General features: G+C 36.1%; 1 non-coding gene across 1 annotated transcript; it reads right to left on the reverse strand.

Annotated features, from left to right (window-relative positions):
- Nucleotides 1-14,084: 14,084 nt before the first annotated feature.
- Nucleotides 14,085-14,191, reverse strand: LOC141681569 (small nucleolar RNA R71). Its single transcript, XR_012558998.1, has one exon. It is a non-coding gene; the product is annotated as a small nucleolar RNA R71 (small nucleolar RNA).
- Nucleotides 14,192-14,407: the final 216 nt, after the last annotated feature.

Below are 14,407 nucleotides of genomic sequence, written 5' to 3' on the forward strand. Positions count from 1 at the left end.
TTTGTAAATTCATTCAAGAACAGATCTCAGATATTAACTAAATTAATCACTAAAACTATTCAACATGCCCAATTTACCAACTAATCTGGTAAATGTGGATTCGTCAAGTGGTTTAGTGAAAATATCTGCTATTTGTTCTTCTGTTGGAACAAAAAATAGTTCAACAGTACCATTCATGACGTGCTCTCTAATAAAATGATACCTGATGTCAATGTGCTTTGTCCTCGAGTGCTGCACAGGGTTGTTGGTGATGGCTATTGCACTTGTGTTGTCACATAAAATAGGAATCTTGTTCAATACAGAGCCATAGTCTCGTAGTTGGTTCCTAATCCACAAGATCTGAGCACAGCAGCTTCCAGCAGCAATATATTCAGCCTCGGCCGTTGAGTTGGAAACTGTTTGCTGTTTCTTGCTGTACCAAGAGACTAGCCTGCTTCCTAGGAATTGACAACTTCCTGAGGTGCTTTTCCTATCAACAACACTTCCTGCATAATCTGAATCTGTATATCCGACAAGGTTAAAACCAGATTCTTTAGGGTACCAAATACCTAGATTTGGTGTTCCCTTAAGATATCTTAAGATTCGTTTAACAGCAACGAGATGAATATCTCTAGGATCCGCTTGGAACCTTGCACATAAACATGTAGCATACATAATATCTGGTCTACTTGCAGTAAGATAGAGTAACGAGCCAATCATACCTCTGTAGCTTGTGACATCTACCTTAATGGAGTTTTCACATGGTCCAAGCTTGACAGCTGTAGTTGATGGAGTCCTTGCTGATGCAGAATCCTCTAGATTGTACTTTTTGAGGAGTTCCTTGAGATACTTGGATTGACAAATAAATGTTCCATCTAACCTTTGATTTACTTGTAATCCAAGAAAGAACTTCAGCTCTCCCATCATGCTCATTTCAAACTTGCTGTGCATTAACTTAGCAAATCTCTTACAGAGATTATCATTAGTAGACCCAAATATTATATCATCCACATAGACTTGGACTAATATAGTATCCTTCTTATGTGTTTTAGAAAAGAGAGTTTTGTCTATGACACCTCTAATAAAGCTATTTTCAATAAGAAATTCAGAGAGAGTGTCATACCATTTTCTTGGAGACTGTTTTAGCCCATAGATAGCCTTGAAAAGAAAGAAGACAAAATCCAAATGATCTGGATCTTCAAAACCAGGAGGTTGCTCTACATATACCTCTTCATCCAGCTTTCCATTCAGAAAGGCGCTCTTGACATCCATTTGATAAACTTTAAAGTTTGAAAATGCTGCGAATGCCAGAAATATCCTGATGGCCTCAAGTCTAGCCACTGGAGCATAGGTTTCATCATAATCAATGCCTTCAGCTTGAGAATACCCTTTAGCTACCAGTCTTGCCTTGTTTCTTGTAACCACACCATCTTCATCTAGTTTATTCCTGAATACCCACCTAGTACCAACAGCTTTCTTGTGTACAGGCCTAGGTACCAGTTTCCAGACTTGTTGACTTTCAAACTGATTGAGTTCATCTTGCATAGCAATCACCCAATCTGGATCAGTCAGTGCTTCTTCAATTTTCTTAGGTTCCATCTCAGAAAGAAATCCTGAGAACAGACACTCATTTTGAGTAGCACGTCTAGTTCTGACTCCAATATCTGGATCACCAATAATCAACTCAAAAGGGTGAGCTTTATTCCAGACAGTCTGTCTTGGAAGATTTGATCTTGATGATTCGCCTTGAAATTCATTGTGATGTTGTGTCCTACTAGATGATCCTTCAACATCTCCCCCTGAGTTGTTGCCATGTTGACTTGAAGATTCTCCGTCAGTAGCAGTGGTATCTCCATTGTTGCCAAAGTTTCCATCACTATTACCTTGAGTATCATCAGGATTAACAGGTTCTTCACCAGCAACAACCTCAGGCTCTTGACCATGTTCTGATTCTGAATCTGACGTCTCATTAAACTTCAGTTTCTCAGAAGGATCTTCAGTTTGGATACTAGGGAGTTTAGTGTCATCAAATGTAACATTGACACTTTCAGTTACTTTGTGTTGATCAATGATATACACTCTATATGATCTTCTTCCATATCCAACAAAAATACCCTCATATGCCTTTGCCTCGAACTTACCACGACAATCATCTCCATCCTTGAGCACGAAGCATCTGGCACCAAATACATGAAAGTATTTGATAGAAGGTTTCTGTTCATTCAAAATCTCATAAGGAGTTTTCATGAAGTCTTTGTTGATTAGAGTTCGATTCTGAGTATAACATGCAATATTGACAGCTTCAGCCCAAAAGTACATTGGAAGACCTGATTCACTTAACATCGTTCTTGCAGCTTCAATCAATGTACGATTCTTCCTTTCTACCACTCCATTTTGCTGAGGGGTTCTAGGAGCTGAAAATTGTCTGGTAATCCCTTTGTCTGTACAGAATCCATTGAGAAGTGCATTCTTGAATTTTGTCCCATTATCTGACCTTATTGCTCTAACAGGGACGTTAGAATCTAACTCAATCATCTTGATATGATCAATCACAACTTGTGGTGTTTCATCCTTAGAGTGAAGAAATAAAACCCACGTATACTTGGAATAGTCATCAACTATCACAAGACAGTAACACTTCTTTGACATAGAAAGGATATTAACTGGACCAAATAAATCCATGTGCAATAATTGCAGAACACCAGTTATGGAAGATGTGTCAGTGCCTTTGTGACTTGCTTTCTTTGACTTTCCTTTCTGGCAAGCCTCACATAGTCCTTCTGGAGAGAATTCCAGCTGAGGCAGACCTCTTACCAATTCTATTTTGACAAGAGAATTCATTGTTTTGAAATTGAGATGAGAAAGTCTCTTGTGCCATAGCCAACTCTCATCTGACGATGCCTTTGCATAGAAACAATTGACTTCAAGATTGCTTCCAGAGTTCATGTCAGCTACGAACAGATTTCCTTTCCGGATTCCCATTAAGGAGGGTTTTTCACTTTTCTTGTGCAGAATCTGACACTTCAGCTTGTCGAATAAAACATTGTAGCCGTTATCACAGAACTGACTAATGCTAAGTAGATTGTGTTCAAGTCCTTGCACAACATATACATTTTCAATGATAACATTTCCAGCTTGCAAACAGCCATATCCCTCCGTTAAACCTTTGCTGTTATCTCCAAAGGTAACCACTGGGCCAGCTTTCTCAACCACATTTGATAGCAGGGCTCTATCTCCGGTCATATGTCTTGACGATCCGCTGTCAAGAATCCACACTACCGGTTGTACCTGTTTAATGCCCTGCAATACAAATGGATTAGAACTTCTTCGGAACCCAAGCTTGGCTGGGTCCGGCATACTTGTAAAATTGGCCTTTATCAGGCAAAACAACATTCTTAATTTCACTATTCTCAACGTTCTCAATGACTGAACATTTGACCTTTAAAACAGCCTTATCAAATTTCTGTTTAGGCTTAGGCACAAATATCTCCTTTCTAGCTTTAGGAGGACTAGCAGTCTTAGACCTATCATGCTTTCTATTATTCACATGCTGACGAGGAGTAGTCTTATCATTAGAAACATGCTTACCATTAAAATAAGCAAACAACAGATTAAAAGCACAAGACATACAATCAGGAACACCACATGCTTTATGAGAAGGATTAACAATAGGCAACTTATGCATGGTAGACATGGCATTTGTGTTATCCAACCCATGTGTGTCTGAGTTAGTCTCAGTTGCTTTCACAACCTTGACTGGAACTTTTGACACACTTGACTTGGAGACATCTTTCCCATTAGCATTATCTTCAGCACGGATTTCTTCTTGAATAATAAAAGAGGTCTCATCAAATGGTTCAGCAATTGATTCTTTATAGAGGGGTTCATCAACACCCTTAAGCACATGTGGTACTTCCCTGCCTTTAGCACATACATGAGGAGGGGAGTTTATGCCTAATTTTCCAATAGCAGCATTGTAATCATAACCTATTCCATGTGTTTGATTAACAGCTTGCTTATTGTAAAACTCTTTGGACTTCGAACAAGAATTAAAGTAAGCTTTAACCTTAGCCTCAAGACCGGTGATCTTGTCTTTGAGAATAGTTTCGAGTTGTCTATAACAATCAACTCTATTCTCTAGAAAAGATACTTGTTCTTTTAGTTTATCTTGATTAATGTGCACAAGTCTTAATTCATTGACCTCTTTCTCATGGTCTTTGATTTGTTGATTTAACAATTCATTATCACGACGAGCACAATCTAAGGAACCTCCTAGATGTTAAACTAATTCAGCATCAGTAAATTTTACCTCTTTTCTTGATGATGAGGTGCTTGCATTACTAGCCATGAGAGCAAGATTCCCAACTTCTTCATCTTCACTGTCAGTATCATCCCAGCTTCTTCCCTTTGCCAGGTACACCCTTTCAGATTTACTCTTTTGATTAGAATCGTAAGAGTTCCTAGCTTGTTTTGGCTTCCTGCATTCTGTGGCAAAGTGTCCCAACTCATTACAGTTGAAGCATCGAATGTTGCTTCGATCAACCATCCCTGTTTTATACCCACCACTGCTGGTGTTAGAGGATGAAGATCCACCTTTCTGGAATCTGTTGTAGTTGGACTTGTACTTGAACTTGGGATTCCTTTTGAATCTGACATTTGAGAATCTCTTGACAATCAGGGCCATTGACTCATCCTCCAATTGCTCCAGTTCTTCCAAGGAATAATAATCATCTCCTGATTGATTTGTAGTAGGAGAATCAAATTCTGCTACTATCACATTATCTTCAACCTTGGAAGACTGTACCATTCTTTCTGACTGTTGAGATTGTTGTTGATATTGTGGTTGTTGTTGTTGTTCATCAGCTACTAGAGCAGTAGACGTGCTGACCACTCTTCCTTTCCCGTAAACTTCCTTCTGCTGAATCTGCTCCAACTCATAAGTCTTTAACACACCATAGAGCCTTTCCAAAGAAATCTCACTCAGATCTCTTGCTTCTCTTATGGCAGTGATTCTATGTTCGAGATGAGTTGGCAGTGTTAAAAGGAACTTTTTGTTGACCTCCCTGATGGAATAGTATTTACCATTAATATTCAGGTTGTTGATCAATGCATTGTACCTCTCAAACACTTCAGTGATTCCTTCTCCTGGATTGGATTTAAAGTATTCATACTCAGAGGTTAGGATTTCTAGTTTGTTCTCCCTAACTTCCTCTGTGCCTTCATTAATAATCTCAATAGTTTCCCAGATATGTTTGGAATCTTTACAATTCATCACATGTCTATTCATCAGGGGATTAAGGGAATCTACTAAGATTAATTGAAGGCTAGCATCCAGGGAAGCTTCTTCTATTTCAGCAGGAGAGAAGTCCTCAGGATCCTTCACATAAGTTCTCGCTTTGGTGATCACCACATCATTTTCTATTACCTCTGGTTCCATAACCATAGGAATTTTTGGACCCTTCTTCAACACTTGCAAATATTTGGGATTAGCAACCTGTAAAAACAGTAGCATCTTCTTCTTCCACATAACATAATTTTCTTTATCGAAAAGTGGAATTTTAACGGTTCCAACTTTTTGTGTAGTCATTATGAATTTTTTGAGTGAATAAAAAATTCAAGAAGTGAAAGAAACACAAAAGTCTAGGATCTAGATTTGTACGTTAATCAGAAGGCTCTGATACCAATTGTTAGGTCCCAATTTGTTTGTAGAAGGGGGGGTTGAATGCAAACAATACCGTTTAATCGAATAAAAAGCGGAATAAAATTGTGAAACAAAATTCAAGTTAAATAAAACTTTTATTAAACTTGAAAGGTGTTACAACTACGGTATCGGTTACAAGGGATTAATCTCAAATCAATTATTACAAATCTAGAATAAATTCGACATGAACTTTTTCTATTTTTGTAATTAAAAGATCAAATGCTAAATGCGATTTGAGATTAAGTTCTAGGGATTTTAATCCGCTAGATTGATACACAAGAACAAGATAAGTATTTCTAGTTGATTGGATTTAACTTTACAATCTAGAAATTGATCTTGAAGTTGCTGATGAGATGTAATATTTTTCTGCTCCTTTTTCTTTTTGTTCTCGAGTATGTATTCTGTTTGATTGCCTCCTTTTTTTTTATGAACTGGTCTTCTGCTTCTTTTAAACAACACAGCCGAGTAGATTGAATTGGAATGACAATCCTTTAAGCTTGTGAGACTTTCGGTAGGACAATGTTTACAACTAGCAAGACAATTAAAAATGAGCTAGCAAGACTTTCGGTATGACTATAGATTGTCATACCGATTGTCATATTAGTTCAAATAAATTGTCTTGCTGAATTAATAACTGATTTTAATCTAAACAGAAATTCTAATAAGACAATTAAATGTATTGGCATGACTTTCGGTATGACTATCAATTGTCATACCGATTGTCATACTAGTTCAAATGAATTGTCTTGCTGAATTTAAGCAGATTTTAAACCAATTAAAATCTTGTAAATCCTTAATATTAATTCTAAATTAATTAATCAATTTAATTCAATTAATCAATAAATTAATCTTTGCAGATATAATTTATTTTCTTAATTAAATTATAAGACTTAATTAATTAATAGAGAATTAATACTAACCCTTAGCAGCATCCATTCTTCTGACAATCTTCTGAAAGTCACTGAGACTTATGAATCAATTCCGCCACTTCAATGCTGACACTCGATGTACTGTCTGGTTCATGAGTGACTAACTTTCGTGACGTTTCTTCATGTCTTGACTTTGATATTCTGATTGAATCCTTGTAATAAATGATACCCTGACGAGATCTCTGTCACTTGATTAAATCCACGATCTTGATTTATATCACTGAGGCATGATCAAATTCTTGAACTTCTTCCAGTGAATCTTCAAGTCTGCAGATGAACAATGTTTCTTTATTCTTTGACAGATGTTACTTTGTGAGATCTCTCTGATGATAGATCCACTATTTACTTATTACATTCTTATTTGAGTTGAGTTAAATACTCGAATAAACGAGTAGGCTATGACATATGCCTTTCACAGATCAAAAGTTATGGTTGTCTTACTAAAAGTGATTTACGCGACAAAAACTGCTACGAATTACGAAAATGAACCTAAGATATTTAGAGAAATGAAGCGACCATGATGTGAATAAGGACTTAAAGGAATAATAAGGGTAGTACAAGTTGAGAGGGTGCATAATAAGTAGTGCATGAATGCGAGTCGCCGTAAATTAGAACGGGACCTAACGAATTGTGTTTATGATTAATAGATTTCCGAGCGGAACCTAGAGCATCCTCCACCTCGAGAAACCCAGGCAAGTTTACGAACCCAACTCCATTTACTGTTGTGTTGTGAAAGGATTGTTTTATTATCATTGCATAGTACCATGTTTTCCATGATACGTAATTATTGAATTTTGCATGATATAGCAATGTTGTACGATAAGTATATATCGTGAAATGTTTAATTCCGCTTTAAGTGTGACGTATGATTATAAGACCGAGAGTCGGTCGGGATTTTAAGATGAAAACCCCGAAATCATTCCGGTGATATTATAGGACGATTAGAAGTCCATAATAGTATGTTTTAAAGGGGCTCAACGTCCACTTACGAAACATTAAAATACCTCGAACTTTTATTAAAACGATTTCCCAATGATCATATTCCCTCAAATATATTTTATTGTTCGAATAATAAATGTTATATACCTTTTCCTTATTAGGGGAGAAGTATACTCCAATTATTATTTATTTCAAACCCGATTAAATGTAAATTCGGGAAAATTATGTGAACATTATGTGTTAAACAAATTAACATTATGTGTTTTATAAATTTAGAGTAATTATTGCCATGATATTAAATGTTATAGCTGTTATGTGTGTTTCCGTGCGGGCCAGAAAATTTTTCGATTGATTAATATACGTTTAAACTGCATTTATATGAATCGATATGCAATTTGAACTCGTATTTATTTGCATATTTATTAAGGTACTCGTTTTATTTCATTTTACGCGTGTTTCAATGCATTTTATGTATTATCGGGTTTTTCTGGTAATTTAGGGATCGTTTCTGTTTTTCAAAAATCAACGGACCGGGACCCCACCGGGACGTCAAACCCCACAAAATTCGTGTCTTCATTTTTATAAAATTATTCGTATTTCAAATACCATTTATATTTGTATTTTTGAATTATTCGCAATTTTTGGGAAATTTTAACATTAATTTTGTATTTTATCATTTTTAAAATTATTCCCCGTAATTATTATTTTGGGGTGTAATTATTATAATTAGGGGATAAAAACACCCTTAATTTATTCTGGGATATAATTTTTGTAAAAATATAAATACCAGCAAAATATTTATTTTATTCATTTTTTTTATAAAATTTTAGAAATTCTTGAATAAAATTTGGGGGTGAAATCTTGTTCTTCAACTTCAACCCTTGTTTTTGATCGATTTAGCAAGCCAAATCAGATGCTCTGATAGTCAAAATCATCCCCGTGATAAGATCTTTCCATTGATACCAGAATCGTGACCTGAGATTGATTGGTGGTAAAAATCGTTTTTTTGTTCTTGTTCTTGAAATCGGCTTTTGATTTCTATGGTGTTTTGATTGTTTTCAAGATTATAATTAGCTTTAGGATGATTTCCTTGATCGATTCATATGAGTATTCGAGTTGTTTGAGTTCGGGATTAGCCCAATACAGTTTTCATTTTTGCTTCGTTTTTGTATAAGTTTGATTCGACTTTATGGCTTAATCCTGATTGTTCTGTTGATTGTGATGTGATGAGGAGTTTCTAAATGAAATAAGCTTTATTTTGGTATAAAATCCGCCGAGTTTCGTTCAGTATCCGGGGTAATCGGGTTTTCCGATTTCTTCACCGGTTTTTGGAGATGTTTTGTCGGATTCTGTGTTCCAGAAGTTGAATGATATTTTAGATGATGAGTTTGTGGTTCTTGGAACGTTTTGAATTGATTGGGTGTTAGAAACCGATCAAAACGAATCGATTCAGGAGCTTTTGGGCTCACCGGAGTTTGGCCGGACGTCGGCCGGATTCTGGAAAAAACTAGTTTTCGGCGACGTGTTCGTCAACTCCGGCGGTCCTTCCGGCCATGCCCTACCGCCTTTGATTCGTTTTCCGCCTGCTCCTTTTCTGGTTTTCTGTTTTAAATTTAAATCAAAATTCATTTTTCTGTTTTAAAAATCATTTATTTTAATTTCAAAAATCAATTACTTAATATTTATAATTCTAAAAATTATTTTCTTAATTATTTTAAATTCCTAAAATTATTTTCTTTAATTATTTTCAAAAATACAATTTAATTTAATTATTAATAATTCCTTTTAGTTAATTATTTATGAATTTAATTAATTGATTAAAAATCAATTAATCAATTAATTTTATTTATAAATAGTTAAATAAATGTAAATTATTTATAATTAATTCAAATAATTTCTAAAAAATTATTTTTAGGTTTTTAAAAATTATATTTTGGTATTTAAAAATCAATTAATATTATTATTAATTGATTTATTCTCATATATTTCTTATTTTATTCATAATAATTAAACCATTCGTCCGTTTAATACGAAACGAACGCGTATAGACTCTGAAAAATATTGCGCTTTCAATAAAAATACTTTTGAGACCTAATTTCTTTTGTATTGCAATGTCATTTGATTTGTGTATCAGTTTGAGTCGGTATTTGACCGATAAATGCTAATATTGACATGATTTTAATTCTGAACGCCCTAGGACGTATCTTTTAACGATTTGACTTATGTATTACATAAATTATGTGATTACGTGTTATACGAATACCATGATTACGTGTTACGTGATATGCATGCTATATATTTATAGTTTTAAAATGCCATGCTAGTTATAAACGATCGGGTAGATGTCAAGACGTATAGTTACTCGATTGAGTTTGCTTCTGTCAATTAAGATAGTTCTTTTGTTTATAGAATCGAGTAGTAAGGAGTGTGGTCAAGTGCTAGACGGAGTTGATAGTCAGCAGTTATAAGCCAGAGTTTTAGTGAAAAGTTAGTGAGCATACCAGGCCAGTATTCTCCCCTATTCTAAATTCAGAATAGCTTATTGTTTTGCATATTCAAAATATAAGAACTGTTTATAAATACTCTGATAGCGCATTGAATATCCATACTCCTATATTTATTGACATTCTCTTATTCTAGCAATCATTCTGCTAAAACCAATCTTTTGATTCGATAGATAGTGAATAACTATACTATCCAGATATACTCTATACAGTGGAACTTTGAATTGAGATTAGCGAATAACTAATTGTTCTGGTTATTTCGCCATCAGTTGTTGAGATAACTCCGGACCATGTGACATGGGGAGTTGAATAGATAAGGATGTCATTGATCCGACTCCTTTAATCAAAATTGATTTTGTGAATTGGTTATTGGTTAGCGTAAGAGGCCGAGGCACCGGTCCAGCGCGAGTTATTATACGAAAGTTTAATATCTTGATAGGCGAATATATGCCTTCTTCATGGATATCCAATAGGTACGGTATGGTTGTAGGATATCGATACATATATTTACGGTATGGCTGCGGGATACCGGTGCTGTTTCGTGACTGATCATCAGGAACAGCATAGTGCATAATTGTGTTTGATTAAAATGTCCCTCAAACTTTAAAGTTTATATCAGCTTGAACTTTTACTCAGATATTGTTATTGTTGTTCACTTACAAACTTTATATTACTTGCTGAGCATTCCTTCGCTCATACTTGTTTATTAATCTAATCTTTCAGCTAAATCGGAGCAGGCTTGAGTTCCAGGTTTGATTAGAGGTCAAATGCTTGTAAATAGTTTGGTGTGTTTTCCAGGTAGATAGTTTGGGACGCTTGAATAGTATAAAGGTTTGTAATAAAATTTGAATAAGTTGTAAAACTAATTAGACTTATGGTTTGTAATAACAGTTGGTTTGTGTTAGTGCATGTTCCATACTATAACCTGTGATCGATCCAGTGCATACAAGGGGTTATATTTATTATATTATTCTGCTGTGATTATTTTATTATAATTTAGTGGCAAGTGACCCCCAAATCTAGACCCCGGGTTTGGAGGGCGTCACAGGTTAGTATTAGAGCTACAGGTTATGGTCACTGAAATAGGCTTAGGATTGTCATAGATGAGTCATAGGAAGATCACATAAAATAAGCGCGTGTAGGTTAGCTATTATAGGATTAAATTTAGGTTATTGAGCTGGGTTATAGTTAAGTTGTTTAGGTTTCCTGTTTTGTGTTTAGCCTTAGGCCTTTGTGTTATAGCCCTGCTATTTTGTTGGTTTTGAGAATGGTAAGAAAGGTTGGAAGTTTGTTTTGCAACCCTATCCATTGTTTGTTGGTTTATTTGAGATTTTGCGTAAGGGTTTAAAAGGTTTGGATAATTCTGAGTAAATTTTCTCTGTGTTGTTATTCTCAAGATAATAAGCAGGATTATGTGATAATCATGTCGCTTGTGTTAATATGGTAGCAAGTTTATGATATTTTGAGAAGAGATAATGTTTGAGAATCTTGATATGCTAATGAATTGCTACATATTTGACACAATGCTTGACAAATTATTATTAATGTTTCTTGTTTCTTACCAGAATAATGGCACTAAAGAGAAGGAATAATTCGGTAGAGGATCGTACCGAGATTCATACGGATCCAGCGATTGTCCAGATGTTAGGACTGATGCAGCAACAGATGTTACATCTTACGCAGCATCAACAACAACAACAACAACAGTAGCAACAAGCAACAACACCACCTGCAGTGACTTTTAAGCAGTTTCAAGCTGTGAAGCCACCTGAATTCAAGGGAAGTGCTGATCACGTGGAAGCTAATGCATGGCTCAAGGATATGGAAAAGGCTTTTGAATTAGTCGGAGCAGGAATTGAACAGAAGACCAAGTTTGCAAGCTACTTTATGAAGGGTGAGGCGAATGATAAGTGGCATTTTATACCACTTAGAACGTCTTAAAATGGCTTAAATTGGTGTCTTGAAATCAAGTATTTTGTGTATTTGATGCGTTTTTCTAGTGTTTATGCATTTCAGGGTATTAGTTGCATTTCGGAGGAGGAATCATCAAGAATAAGCCTTGGCATGTGTTCACCATTGCGAGAGGAAAAGAACGGGCAAATTACGGCGAAGAAACGGAGCAAACTGGGAATTTTTCCAGTAGGGTCCTGCGCACCCGCGCTGCAATGCTGAGCGGCCGCGCAGCAGCCTTGCGCGCCCGCGTAGAAATGCTGAGCGGCCGCGCAGGGTCGGGGAAAAAGATATATTATTTCAGACTTCTACTTCTGTTTGGCTTCCAACTTCTATGTAATCTGAGTTTTATGGGACTGTTATATAAGTAGATTTGAGACGTTTTTCATAGAGAATTAAGAGGAGATTATGTTTTAGATTGTGTTTTGCAAGAAGCGAAGGAGATAAGGAAGAAGACCGATTTAGCACACAACAACGAAGAGGAAGCATATATTCTTGTGATTCTTGTTTCGTTGTAACGTTGGATGCTAATTTTCTTGCTTTGACTTATTTACTCTTGTGACGTACTCTGTTTTAATATAATCAGTTTAGTTATTATTTTCTTGTGTTTGTTATCATGATTTCATATGAACCCATGATGGCGATAAGTTCTATTATGGGCTAATCGTGATCATGGGGTTGCAACGGATTTATTATGAAATTCTTTAGTTAATTGTTTAATACTTTAGTATGTGATGATTGCATGATATCTAGTATTGGTTGTGCGTATTCGTCTTATGTGCGTCGCGAACATATAAGATAGGGTGTTAATCTCTTGTGAAGCGACGGTGGATCTTGAGATTTAGAACTTGCCATGCTAGCATAGGTTCATGTACGTTGTGCTTGATTAGTGGGTAACTCTAACAGTTTTATTTGCCCTATGTAATCAAAAGGAATAACTTGTGCTTAAATCGTTGTGTTGTCAATTTCTGTAGACATATAGGAACTCAACATAATTGATGACCATTCAACTTCTATCTTAATTGTGGATGCTTGGTAGAATGGTATTAGTACAATGAAAGTTGGCTTTTATCAGTTTCGTGTTATTCGATTAATATCATCACTGTCACATGCTAAAGGTAATAACAATGGCTATAGAAGGAAGTAATAATGAAGTTGTGATCTCATGAGTGTTTTATAATTGATAAATTGAAGTGTTAGTTGAGTGGTTAATTAAGTAGTTAATTATAGTTAATATTTAATCAACAATTTTAAGTGTTATTATCTTAACATTGAGAAGTAATCATACATTGGTGAGTGAGTTAAATTAGACAATAACTTAGTCTGAGTCTCTGAGGGAACGAACTAGAAAGTATTCTATATTACTTGCGAACGCGTATACTTGCGTGAATATTAGTGCGTGATTTCGCCCTAACAAGTTTTTGGCACCGCTGCCGGGGACTCGGCGTATTTGTTTAGTTTATGTACTTACCATCATTGGTCATTAGGACTCAGTGATTAGGACGTAGTAGTTAATTACTCTTTTCGGTCGTGTTTCAGGTACTTTAGCAAACGTTTATGCAAACTCGTTCTCGTGCTCGCAAGAGGACCTTAGATACAGCTGAGGAGAAAGACGAAGTTCTTGATACTCCGGAGAAGTTAGATTTTGAGGATTCGGATTCAGGAACTGAGCAGAAAGAACCAGTAAACATGGGAGATCGTATTGAACAAGCTGATCCAGCTCTTATGGATTTTTCTCGGCCTAAAATTGATGACATTCAGTCAAGCATCCTTCATCCGGCTATTCAAGCTAACACCTTTGAAATCAAGCCGGGCACTATTCAGATGGTGCAGAATTCTGTTTCTTTTGGAGGAGCGGCAACTGAAGACCCCAACATGCACATAAGGAATTTTGTCGAGATCTGCAGCACTTTTAAGTATAATGGCGTGACTGATGAGGCTATCAAGTTGAGGCTTTTCCCATTCTCACTGAGGGATAAAGCTAAAGACTGGTTACATTCTGAACCAGCTGGGTCCATCACTACGTGGCAAGATCTTGCGCAAAAGTTTCTGGTGAAGTTTTATCCAATGGCAAAGACTGCTGCTATGAGGAGTGCTCTTACTCAGTTTGCGCAGCAACCTACAGAATCTATGTGCGAGGCTTGGGAACGCTACAAGGAAATGTTGAGAAAATGTCCACATCATGGAATGCCGGATTGGATGGTAATCACTGGTTTTTATAATGGTTTGGGGGCCCAATCTCGACCCATGCTCGATGCAGCAGCTGGAGGCGCTTTATGGGCTAAAAGCTATACTGAGGCGTATAATCTTATCGAGACGATGGCTGCAAATGAGCACCAAAACCCAACTCAGAGGATGACATCAGGCAAGGTAGCAGGTATTCTGGAAGTTGATGCAGCCACCGC

This window comes from Apium graveolens, chromosome 8 (genome assembly GCF_009905375.1).
Source record: "Apium graveolens cultivar Ventura chromosome 8, ASM990537v1, whole genome shotgun sequence".
Lineage (NCBI taxonomy): Eukaryota > Viridiplantae > Streptophyta > Magnoliopsida > Apiales > Apiaceae > Apium > Apium graveolens.